The following is an 11193-nucleotide window of genomic DNA, read 5'->3' on the forward strand; positions in this document are numbered from 1 at the left end:
AGTAGAAGTAGAAGGAAACATGAAGACTTGAAAAGATGCATTGTCAGTTTCCTTGGTAACGGCCAACTTAAGAAAACAGTCTCTCATCTGAATCTGTTTCCCCACTCAGTGTTTTTCATCTGTTTATTCTCATTATTCCAGGTGGTTATTATCCTGTTCCTGAACTCCTTCTATGATTTAGACTTTTAAGTGAAACTATATAGGTACATCTAATTGCAGTGATTTCATTTAAATTTTATAGTCTGTTTTATTGACTAAACAACATAAGATATTGTATAAGTTTAAGGTATATTGCATGCTACTTTGACACATTTATATACTGTAATACAATCAATACATTTATCAGTATATACTGCAATAAGGTTGCAGTGACATTTCACACATTAGTCCTAGTTATAGGACAATATTATTGTCTATATCCATTACAGGGTGTGTTACATTGCTATGCCTTAGTTACTACTCACTACAAGCACGTTTACCATTTTAAAGAATATATTTCTCCCCCAATCACCTCAGGAGGCATTTGGTCTTCTTACCCAAGGTCCTTATAATCTATATTGTTGATGTGCAACCCAACCAAGAGTGTGAATTTCAATCTTACCAGGAGACAGCATATAGGAAGCCAGCTCATCCTTTCAGCAACTCCTAATTAGAAGTTTTCATACCATCCAACTGCAAACTTTGGCAAATATTAAACTCTGATAACATTGTCTCAGGCCTTCATCTCTAGCTGAGACCTCAAGCTTTGTCAGCAAGCTGTCCCAGATTGTGTCTCATTCTTGGGACCTCACACTCATCACACCATGCTGCTGGTTTATCCAGGGTCTCTTTCAATGTCTGTCCCATTGACAGCATCACCCCCTGTGTATTAGGACTCGATTCTCCAGAGAAACAGAACCAGTAGGATATAGTCTATATAAATATATATGATCTGTTAATAAAGGATTTATTATAAGGAACTGATGCACACGGTTATGGCAGCTGAGAAGCCCTGCCATGCACAGTGGGTGAGCTGGAGCCCAGGAGAGCTGGTGGTGAAGCTCTAGTCCATGTCCAAGTCCAAAAGTGGGACACAGTCAGAGAGTGACTTCTGCCTTCCTGAGCATTTGTTCTACCCAGGCCTTCAGTGGGTGAGATGGGGGCCACTCCCTGTAGGGAGGACTGACTCACATCAATTCAAATGTTCATCTTATCCTAAAACACCCTCCAAGGTACATTCAGAATGATGTTTAACCTCATGTATGGGCACTTATCCCTGACTCCCACCCTCATGGCCCAGCCATGTCCACACATACAATTAACCATTAAAACATGAATGGTTGTACTTTTTCTGCCAGGTTCACCATGAGCAAACATTCCTGTCTGGTTTCTTCTGAGAATGCTCAATAACCCCTCCACACTCACTCCTTTTTATGTTTTGAGACCTGGAGCTCATCGAGTTTCCAGAACTTTCCTTCCAAGTCCACCCAAACCCAGGGTGTTGAGTCTTCAGATGACAAAGAGGTGCTCTTTAGCTCTCCATCGAGAATTTCAACAACAGTTACTCCTCCTTAGCTGAGGTTTCTGTCACAGATGTGACTCTTCGAGTCCTTTCGGTTGTCACTTACAGACTACACCGTCTACATCCATCTAGGATTTTAGCTTCTAGAATATCTTATTTTCCTTTCTTGTGATGCCTTGCATCCATTTCAGTGACTTTAATGCTTTTTATATGATTAATTTTAATTTCAAATTTACAGGCATACCTCAGAGATATTGCAAGCTTCATTCCATCACAATAAAGCAAGTAATAACTGGTTTTGGCAACCCAGTGTATAAATTAGGAGTTTAGGATGAACAGATATATACAATTGTATATGACATAAGCAACAAGGATCTACTGTAGAGCACAGGAAACTACAATCAATATCTTGCAATAATCTAGAATGGAAAAGAACCTGAAAAGGTGTATATATGTGTAACTTAATCACTTTGCTAACAACACACCGTTGTAAGCTAAGTATACTTCAATAGAAGTATTTATTTACAATACACTATAGTCTATTAAGTGCGCAATATCACTATGTCTTAAAAAAACAATGTACATACCTTAATTTTAAAAATACCTTATTGCTAAAAAATGTTAACCATCACCAGAGCCCTTAGCAAGGTGTAATATTTTTGCTGCTGGAAGGTTTGAAATATTGTGGGAATTATCAAAATGCGGGGTCACTACAAACCTTCAATTCGTAAACAATGCAGTATCTGTGAAGCACAGTTAACATGAAGGTACCCCTATACAACGCTTTTATGGTCTAAAATGTTGTCATAGTCAGTCATGACTATGACATGACTGACCCACACTTACAGTGGATCCTGAATATTGCTATCAGTTCATCTTTCAAATTATGAAGTGTTAAACTCTAGTATTCCCGTCTTCCACCATATTTTTCTGTCATTCCCAGTCTTCCTCCTCTATGCCTCAGACATCTGTTCTTTATTTACTGTTCTTCTGGACCTGTCTTTTGCCCCCGCCTCTAGGAGGTTTCCCTCAGGGCTCACTGATCCAGTTGACTGAGTCTGGATAACTAATTCAGTCTACTTATTGCCAACATCTTCAAAGCCTTCACCCTCTAGATTTCCAGAACACTTTCTGAAAACTCTTGAATTTGAATTATCCTAACAACTTGCAGTTTTTGTCTTTATATAGCAGATGTTGAATGATGCTTAAGAAAAAAAAAAATATCTGTGATGTGGATTACTGTCTCTACAGATGTATAAACTGAATCTGCTAAAGAATAAGGTTCAGCCTCTTAACCAAACATAAAAGGAGTCTGTGATGTGACCCCTGCTTTCCTCCTTTTCTAGATACATTGTTCAGTAAATCCCTCTTCATTTTCCTGTCAAGAACCAGAAAGTCAGATTTTCCCTTAATTGCAAGCTAATAGGTTAGCCTGACACACTTTCATGGATGTTGGCAGAAAACATGAGACCCCTGGCTTAGGGTGTGCAGTGAAGAATTTAACCTTGTCCAGAGGTCTGGCTTCTGTTCTCAGTTCCTGGGAGGTAATCTCTAAGCTCTTGGAATGCACTGCTTGAAAAAAAATATGTTTGTTTACCCGTGAGCCCCAAGCCATGCTGGGTGGTGTAAAGGTGTGATTTATGATGGGGGTTTGGGTCTTGTCATATCAGCTAGTCTCCTAGAGGAGCTGAGAACTAAAGTAGCTCATGTGAACCCTCCTTCTTTCCTTCCTTATCCCCCAACCCTCCACTCTGCCAGTTTTACAGAACATTTCTTTACGCCTTCTTTTTCTGTCATGTCTACATGACAGACTCTACATATTGGGGCTAGGGTGAGATTCTCTAGTGAGAGACACTCAGTGCCTATTATCATGTGTCATTATTGAGAGGAGCAAGGACACCTCTGGCCCACCGGGAGAAGATAGCTAGAAGCTCTGCATCTGGGACCCTTGCCTTTCCCCCCCTCCCCATGCCCCCTCCATCATGGGGGCACTTGGAGGGGTCTCAGCGGATGCTGCACACACAATGGCCTTGAAGCACAGCTTGAGAACCCGAACTTCTGAACTTTCACCTTCTGTACTGGAAGATAAACATGCTTGCCCAGAAAACTCTAATCTCTCATGCCTGAACACAAACCCGCCTTTTGCTCTGGAAGGAGTCCTACCTGTCTCTCCCAAGGTTATTTGCTATAGAAGAGAAGTGAATTGAAGTGAAGTGAAAATCAGTCAGTTGTGTCTGACTCTTTGCGACCCCATGGACTGTATGTAGCCAGGCTCTTCTGTGCCTGGAATTCTCCAGGTCAGAATACTAGAGTAGGTTGCCATGTCCTCCTCCAGGGCATCTTCCCAACCCAGGGATCGAACTCAGGTCTCCCACCTTGCAGGTGGATTCTTTACCATCCTTGCAAAGGTCATTTGAAGCAAAACGGTGCTGAAACATGAGAGACCCCACATTTCCTTCATACCACACCTCTTATACATGTCCTAAAGTATATCCTAAATTTTCTGGATTTTGTATCTTTTTTATTCATATTTCCCTCTGTTCAAAATACACTGATGATTGTGATGAATATTATTCATCTTTCAATATTCTTTTCAAGGGTGTCCTAAACAAATATCTCTGTTAAACTACCTCCCCCCTCTACCTCCCAACACTAACCACCCTTTTTTGACCCTCCTCAACTTCTAGCATTATCATGACCTCGCTCTCTCGTCCTTGCTTGTTTAAGTTTCTGGTTCTCTGCTGAAACATACAGGGACTACTTTTTATGTGTCCTCCTACACTGTGGGTAGCACTGTCTTGCCACACAGTGGCTCCTGGGAAATTTGTTGAAATGAAGAACTATTCCATATTCTGATGAAAAATAATTATGATCTGATTCAGAAAGTTTAATGGTTAAGGTTAAGACAGACACACATTAAGTCAGTGATGATTTTTCCAACTTTATTCATGGAAGTAGCCAAGAAAATGGAATTGCCCAGTGACTCAAGAGTCCACATTATATATAAGGGCCCTCTCTATGGTACCCAAAGAACACAATGCTTACAGTTTGGTCCCATGACTCCCCCTTTCTTGGAACCTAGCCATTTCTCACTCTCTCCATGTCAACCACCAAGGTTGAAGACATCAGTTTTCACTTAATTCACTTAGCAGTTTCCTGTTTGTCACATTGTTTCTGCTTTTTGCTCCTTAGAGTCTCATCACAGAAGCCAGAGTGATAATTTAAGCATGCAGACCAAATCCTGCCCTTCTGTTGCTCAAAACCCTGCAACAATTTCCTTTTTCCATCACAGTAAAAGCCAAATGCTATACCATGACTTCTTAGGGCTTTGTTGTTGGCTGTTTCCCTGCCCGAAAAGGTTGCCCAGCAGTTAATCCATGTGAACAATCACAGACCCTAAGTGTCACCTACTTCTTGAAGATCACTTAGAAAGGATTATCCCAAGTAATTTGGAATTTGGAATTACAAATGGTGCCCACATCCCAAGCACTCCTGTCCTTACTGCTGACTCCTTTTGCTTTTTTTCCTGTAACAATTATCATTGACTCTTTATTCATTGATCATTGTAGGCTTCCTCCAAATTATAAACTCCATCAGGGCAGAGGCCTTTTCTTTTTCCACTGATGAGTACAATGCACTCAGAACAGAATCTGGCATGTAGTAGGCGGTCAAGAAGTACTTTTTTTTTTTTTCTGTGCATCAGTTACTGAATGACTGCAGCAGGTTTATGGAGTTGTCGCTGTTCTACCATTTATACTGCTTCCAGTTGAAAGAAAAGAAAGTGAGGAATGGAGTGACAGTAACTGTGATGACAGCATATTGAGGAGGCTGAGGTTAGGGCACATTTTGGACCATGTGAGACTCTAGGCCCTCAGATTATTGACTCACTCACCACCCCTGAGGCCCACTTGATGGTGAGGTTGTTAACGTGTGTAAACCTACATGAATTGCCCACCCTGTAGTTTGGAGTCTCTTCCCAGGCTAGGAGAAAGGACCAATTTTTAACCATATAAAGTATGCTTTTAATTTAGCATTATAGCACTATCAGTGGGCCTCTCAGTTACTTACATATGATATGCTACTCTTGATTTATTTCATTATTATTTAATCATTTATTATTTTATGTAATTTGATATTTATTTGCCTATAAGGTTGGTAATCTAATTCACACACTACTCAAATCTGTCACTTTTCTTTCCTTAGGAATCATATCGTCTGGTTCTTATCTTACAACCATAGGGGGAGGAACCAGAATAGAAATCTGTCTCCAGGGAGACATAATGCATAATGCATAAACAAGGTGTGGTTTCTATGGTATTAGATAATCATGCCTTTGGGTATGAGAAAGCAGGAGGCATAATTCTGATATCTTGATTTTGAGGTATGTGTTTTTCCATGCATAACACTTTAGAAAGATGTGGTTATGAGGGTAGCAAATATTTTTGACTCTTCAGCAATTTATTTTTATTGTAAGACGTAACTACTTATAAACCATTTAGCCAAAGTATAGATGACATTTTCTCATATTTTGTAATAGTGAGATTCATAAATATTTCCTCTGCAAGATTGACTCATTGAATATTTAGAAAGTTTTTTCTCATTCTTCAAACAAGGAATCAGATTAAATTTTCACTATTGTAGGCATTTTCCAAAAATAAGTTTTTCATTCCTCTTCTTTCATAAAATGCAACTTTAATATAATATTTCAATGTCTCTTTTTGGTTACATCAGCAGAAGTTTTATTCATTTTTCTCACAATACAGTGGAGTTTGTGATTAGATAAATTGTTAAACTTTTCCTGCTCATAGTGTTCCTGTATGTCTTATTCATAAAGGACAATTTATCAAGTTTCATTGCACTGTGTATTTTCACAAACTGAGGAACGAAACCTGGAAGACAATAGTCTAAGCAATCTGTAAGACCAAACGGAAATAATATTTGGCAGCTTTAGGAACAAGTTTGTGCAGGAACGTGTTCTGCAAACAACTTGATATTTAGATCTAATGAATATTTCCTACTTGGAATGTGAATTTGCTGAATATGCTTCCTGGCACCACCTTCCTAGTGCCAGAACATGTCATGTTTTTCCTTTGAAAGTTCTTTCATAAAGAGATCGGTGCCTTCAAATCAGTATGAGTTAATCCTTACATTCAGTGTTTCTTTATTGCCCACTAGAGAAAAATAAATGCTGCATTTCACATTACGAAAATGAGCCTCTTCAAGTTCTCTGCTTTTGTCAAACACTTTTCTCTCTCTCTCCCTCCTTTCTCCTCTGTCTCTCTCCCTCTCCCTTTTCCCCATATTTCTGGATTTTAGAGTCAGAAACCCCTCTTCTTGCGATATTCTTCCTATCATTTCTAAAGGACAGCACCATGTTTACATACCGGTGAAGGTTCTTGCCACTTTAACACAACAGGTTACTGTGCATAAGAGTGCCATTGCGTATTTGTGTTTGTCCTCCACTAACTTGAAATAATTACACAGGGAAGTGAAATGTCACAATACATGTTGCATCATACTACTTCTTGTCATTAGCTGAGAGGACAACCCATTGATGTACACACAGGCAATGGTGGGGAGGTGGCTCATACGGTAAAGCATCTGTCTGCAATGCTGGAGACCCGGGTTCGATCCCTGGGTTGGGAAGATTCCCTGGAGAAGGAAATGGCAACCCACTCCAGTACTCTTGCCTGGAAAATCCCATGGACAGAAGAGCCTGGTAGGCTACAGTCCATGGGGTAGCAAAGAGTTGGACACGACTGAGCGACTTCACCTTCACTTTTCACTTTCATGCATTGGAGAAGGAAATGGCAGCTGATTCCAGTGTTCTTGCCTGGAGAATCCCAGGGATGGGGGAGCCTGGTGGGCTGCCGTCTATGGGGTCGCACAGAGTCGACACGACTGAAGTGACTTAGCAGCTGCAGCAGCAATGGGGATTCAATAGACTCCCAAGTGTTGAAAGAGAATCTCTCAATATGTGCCTTGAGAATTTGTTTTCAAGCAAGACACAAGGGATAATTTTGCTGTTATTCTTGTTAATGATGGGGCTTCCTGGGTGGTGCTAGTGGTAAAAAACCCACCTGCCAATGCAAGAGACATAAACATGGGTTTGATCTCTGGATTGGGAAGATCCCCTGAAAGAAGTTCTTAGAGTAGCCCAAACAGTAAAAATGTCTTAGGTTCAGAGGTGATTATTTAAAAATAATAATATATCTGATAGAGTTTTCAGTGATTAATAACAGTGCAAATCACAAATTGTGAAGTACAGTGCTTCACATCATATCCTTGTGATTTTCCAGTATAACCTCTGATGATCATCACAAAAATCTGGTGTAGACAAATAAGTGATTTTCCCCAGATTGAAGAATTTAGCAGTGGCAGAAATGGGTCTTCCTTGGGGGTTGAACATCTGATCAAGTGTATTTCAAGAGAAACTTTAGTCCAAAGCTAAGACTGATTCTAAACTACTCACAGTTCTCAATCTGTTACCCTCAGGAATATAATAAATATATAGGAATCCAGCATCATGAAAGTCAATTTATCTGATTGGGAGGACTATGTTCTAAAGAATACTAACTTTTAGTTATTTGCAAAATTGAGCTGAAAATATCTTCTTGAAGCCTTCAGACATTTGAGCTCAAGTTTGCTGGCCAAAAAAATATTCAACTCAGTGAAACTCCCAACTAAATTCCCCAGTGAACTTTCAATTCAGTCAGTTCAGTTCAGTTCAGTCGCTCAGTCGTGTCCGACTCTTTGCGATCCCATGAAAAGCAGCATGCCAGGCACTTTCAACTAAGCTCAAACGTGAGATATATTTCATAGTTATCATCATCTTTGCCTTTGGCTTGACTTTTCAGCTGAGTCGATTTGAGTCCATATCTCTCAATTTGAATGTCATCCTCTAAAAAATGAGGTAGTTAGAACAGATCGATGTTTCCCAACTCAAACTATACTGCGAAGTCATTATCAAGAGTAATGTGTCAGAGGACATGTGGAGAAGGAAAGGGAGAGAGATATGGGTGCAGGTGGTAATATCTGAACTTGACTGGGCTTCCCCAAGTGGTGCTAGTCATAAAGAACTTGACTGCTAATGCAGGAGATGTAAGAGATGCAGCTTTCATCCCTGGATTGGGAAGGTCCCCTGGAGGAGAGCATGGCAACCCACTCCAGTAATTTTGCCTGGAGAATTCCATGGACAGAGGAGTCTAGCAGGCTACATTTCATGGGGTGGCAAAGAGTTGGACAAGACAAACAACTTAGCAATGCATATGTGGCTTTATACCAGAGCAGGGACCACTTCTAATTCTAAAAGTTGGGGATTTTGTAAACCCTTTGAGCTCTTTCAAAACTGTTTTGGTGGTTCATATGGTATTGAGATATTTGTATTGAAATTAAACATCTCATTATTTTGATGATTAAAAAGACATTAATTAAAGACGGGTTTATTTGATTTCAAAGAGAACAAAGTTTGAAATATTCATCTCTTATTTGAATGTTCTCTTTTCCTTTTAAAAAACATCTATTACTTCAAAACTAATTATTTGGGGCAATGATGAGTTTTTAACAGAAGCTTAGAAAATTACTTAACATTAAATAATGTGTGCTAAAGAGAGGTCTTTGAATATGGTGGCTGCTCATTATTAAATTATACTCTTCTTATGAAATTTGCATATTAAATGGAACTTCTTATGGAAATCAATGTGAAATGCTCCCTACAGGTGCTTAATCTGTTCTTCACAAGATAGATAAACTTTATGTTAACAAGAAGCTCCTTTATGAGAAGATGAAGGGAGGACAGAGACGCAAGCGGAGGGTGACGGTGAAAACTAGAGCCCTTGAGGAGTCCTCTTTAAGTGGAAGGCTGCTTTGGAAGAGTCAGTCACAGCAGCAGAGTGTCAATCCATATCTACAAGGACAGAGACTGGACAATGTTGTTGCAAAGAAGTCAGTCCCCCATTTTTCAGATGAAGATAAGAAAGCAGAGTAAAGTGACGATGCAGTGTGGAAATTCATGTGACCTGCTAGACCGCCTTGTACTGCTTCTGCCCGTGTGTTGTTAGAGCCCCTGTGAAGGGAAGCATGTTTCTAATTTAGATAAGTATGGACGAAAAGCAAACGTATTTTGGTATTGTGTTGTCCTTCATGCCGATAGCTCTGCTTTCTGCTAAATTAGGGTAAGAGCCTTTTTTCCCCTTTAAATGTGGATCTGCAGTGAGCATTAAAATTGAAGTGTATGTGTCAACAACAATAAAAAGCAAATGAATGAAAAAAAAAAAAAAGAAATGCTCAGATCTAATATTTCTGAAATTTTTCCTAAGTAGGACTGGTCACTCTCTTACATGTACCTAAAGTATTCTGTGCCTCATACCTACTCACTCAGTCATGTCTGACTCTTTGTGACCCCATGTACTGTAGTTTACCAGCCTTCTCTGTCCATGAGATTCTCCAGGCAAGAATGCTGGAGAATTCATTCATTTCTCCAGAGGATCTTCCTGACCCAGGGATAGAACCTAGGTCTCTTGCATTGCCGTGGAGTCTTTACTATCTGAGCCACCAGTGAAGCCCCGAAGTATTCTATACCACTTCTTTTATACAGTACCTATGTTTGTATTGGGATTATTTGTCTTTTCTACTAGACAAATTGAAGAAATAACGCCCCGTTTCTTTTTGTACCTTGGCATTTTGACAATTTCAGCCTATGTGTTCTTCTTCTCCCAACTAGAGAAAAGGGTTATCATGATTGACTTGCACTGTTTCCGGATATACTACATGGATTTTATAAAGGATGGCATAACCAAAATATAAGGAAGGGAACGCATCAGAGACTCTCAAAGCAGAAGGATGTGACTCATCAAAGGAAATGTGAAATGAATACTCTCTTTAAAAGCTGAAAACAAAGCAAAGCTTTTTAAATTCCAGAGGTTAAGGGGTAAAGGAAGTGAACAGAACAATCTCAAAGAGCCTTTGATTGTCAGGGAGGTTGGGGAATATACTAAAGGAAATTGTAGAAAATGTCTAATTTTGCTGATTGTGGTGTTTGTTTCATTCTTGCTATTTGTTTAGTGTGTTGACCTGTGCTTCCCAGCTTCTAATGCCCTCAAGGTGTCTGGGGAGCATCTCCCTGTCTGAGCCTTGGTGGGATGCTGCCAAGCTCTGACTATAGAAACTATCTTGCAATTCTGGTGGTTTTGGACAGTTGTATTGTTCTTGGCTGATGACATGGTCCCACCTAAGCCTCGGAATACAGAGGAAAAGAGACTGGACTGAGTACAGAGGCAGTGGCATCAGCTTCTGGTTTCCAAAGCCAGTAGCAGAATCTGGGTAGTATTGTTTTGTCCGATGTCCGAATCCCCGAGCGGGAAGAGAGAAGGCTTCCAAGACAATGCAAATCGCAAAAAAAGGAAGTTTATTACTGACTCTAGCCAGGGCTTCTGCCGCAACCAACGCAGTGGTGCAGGGTCAGAAAGCGCTGAGCCCAAGCTGTTACCCAAATTTATAGGGTGTGCATAAGCAGTTGGTAGCTGGCTTAAGCGGATTGGTTACATGTCTGCAAAGCAATTTTATTGGTCCAAACTTTCGCCGGCTTTTTTTCAAACTTGAGCGTTCGCGGGCTTTTTAGCTTTCCCCTGATAGGTTCCCTCTTTCTTACTAGGCGCATGTTGATTGGCTGGCTCCAGGTGGCCTGATAATCA

General features: G+C 40.1%; 1 long non-coding RNA gene across 1 annotated transcript; it reads left to right on the forward strand.

The window, feature by feature from the left end:
* Positions 1 to 9255: 9255 nt before the first annotated feature.
* LOC122419707 lies at positions 9256 to 9780 on the forward strand. The gene is made up of 2 exons (XR_006262969.1): positions 9256 to 9314; positions 9393 to 9780. It is a non-coding gene; the product is annotated as an uncharacterized LOC122419707 (long non-coding RNA).
* The last annotated feature ends 1413 nt before the right edge of the window (positions 9781 to 11193 follow it).

This window comes from Cervus canadensis, chromosome 1, assembly GCF_019320065.1.
Source record: "Cervus canadensis isolate Bull #8, Minnesota chromosome 1, ASM1932006v1, whole genome shotgun sequence".
Taxonomy (NCBI): Eukaryota; Metazoa; Chordata; class Mammalia; order Artiodactyla; family Cervidae; genus Cervus; species Cervus canadensis.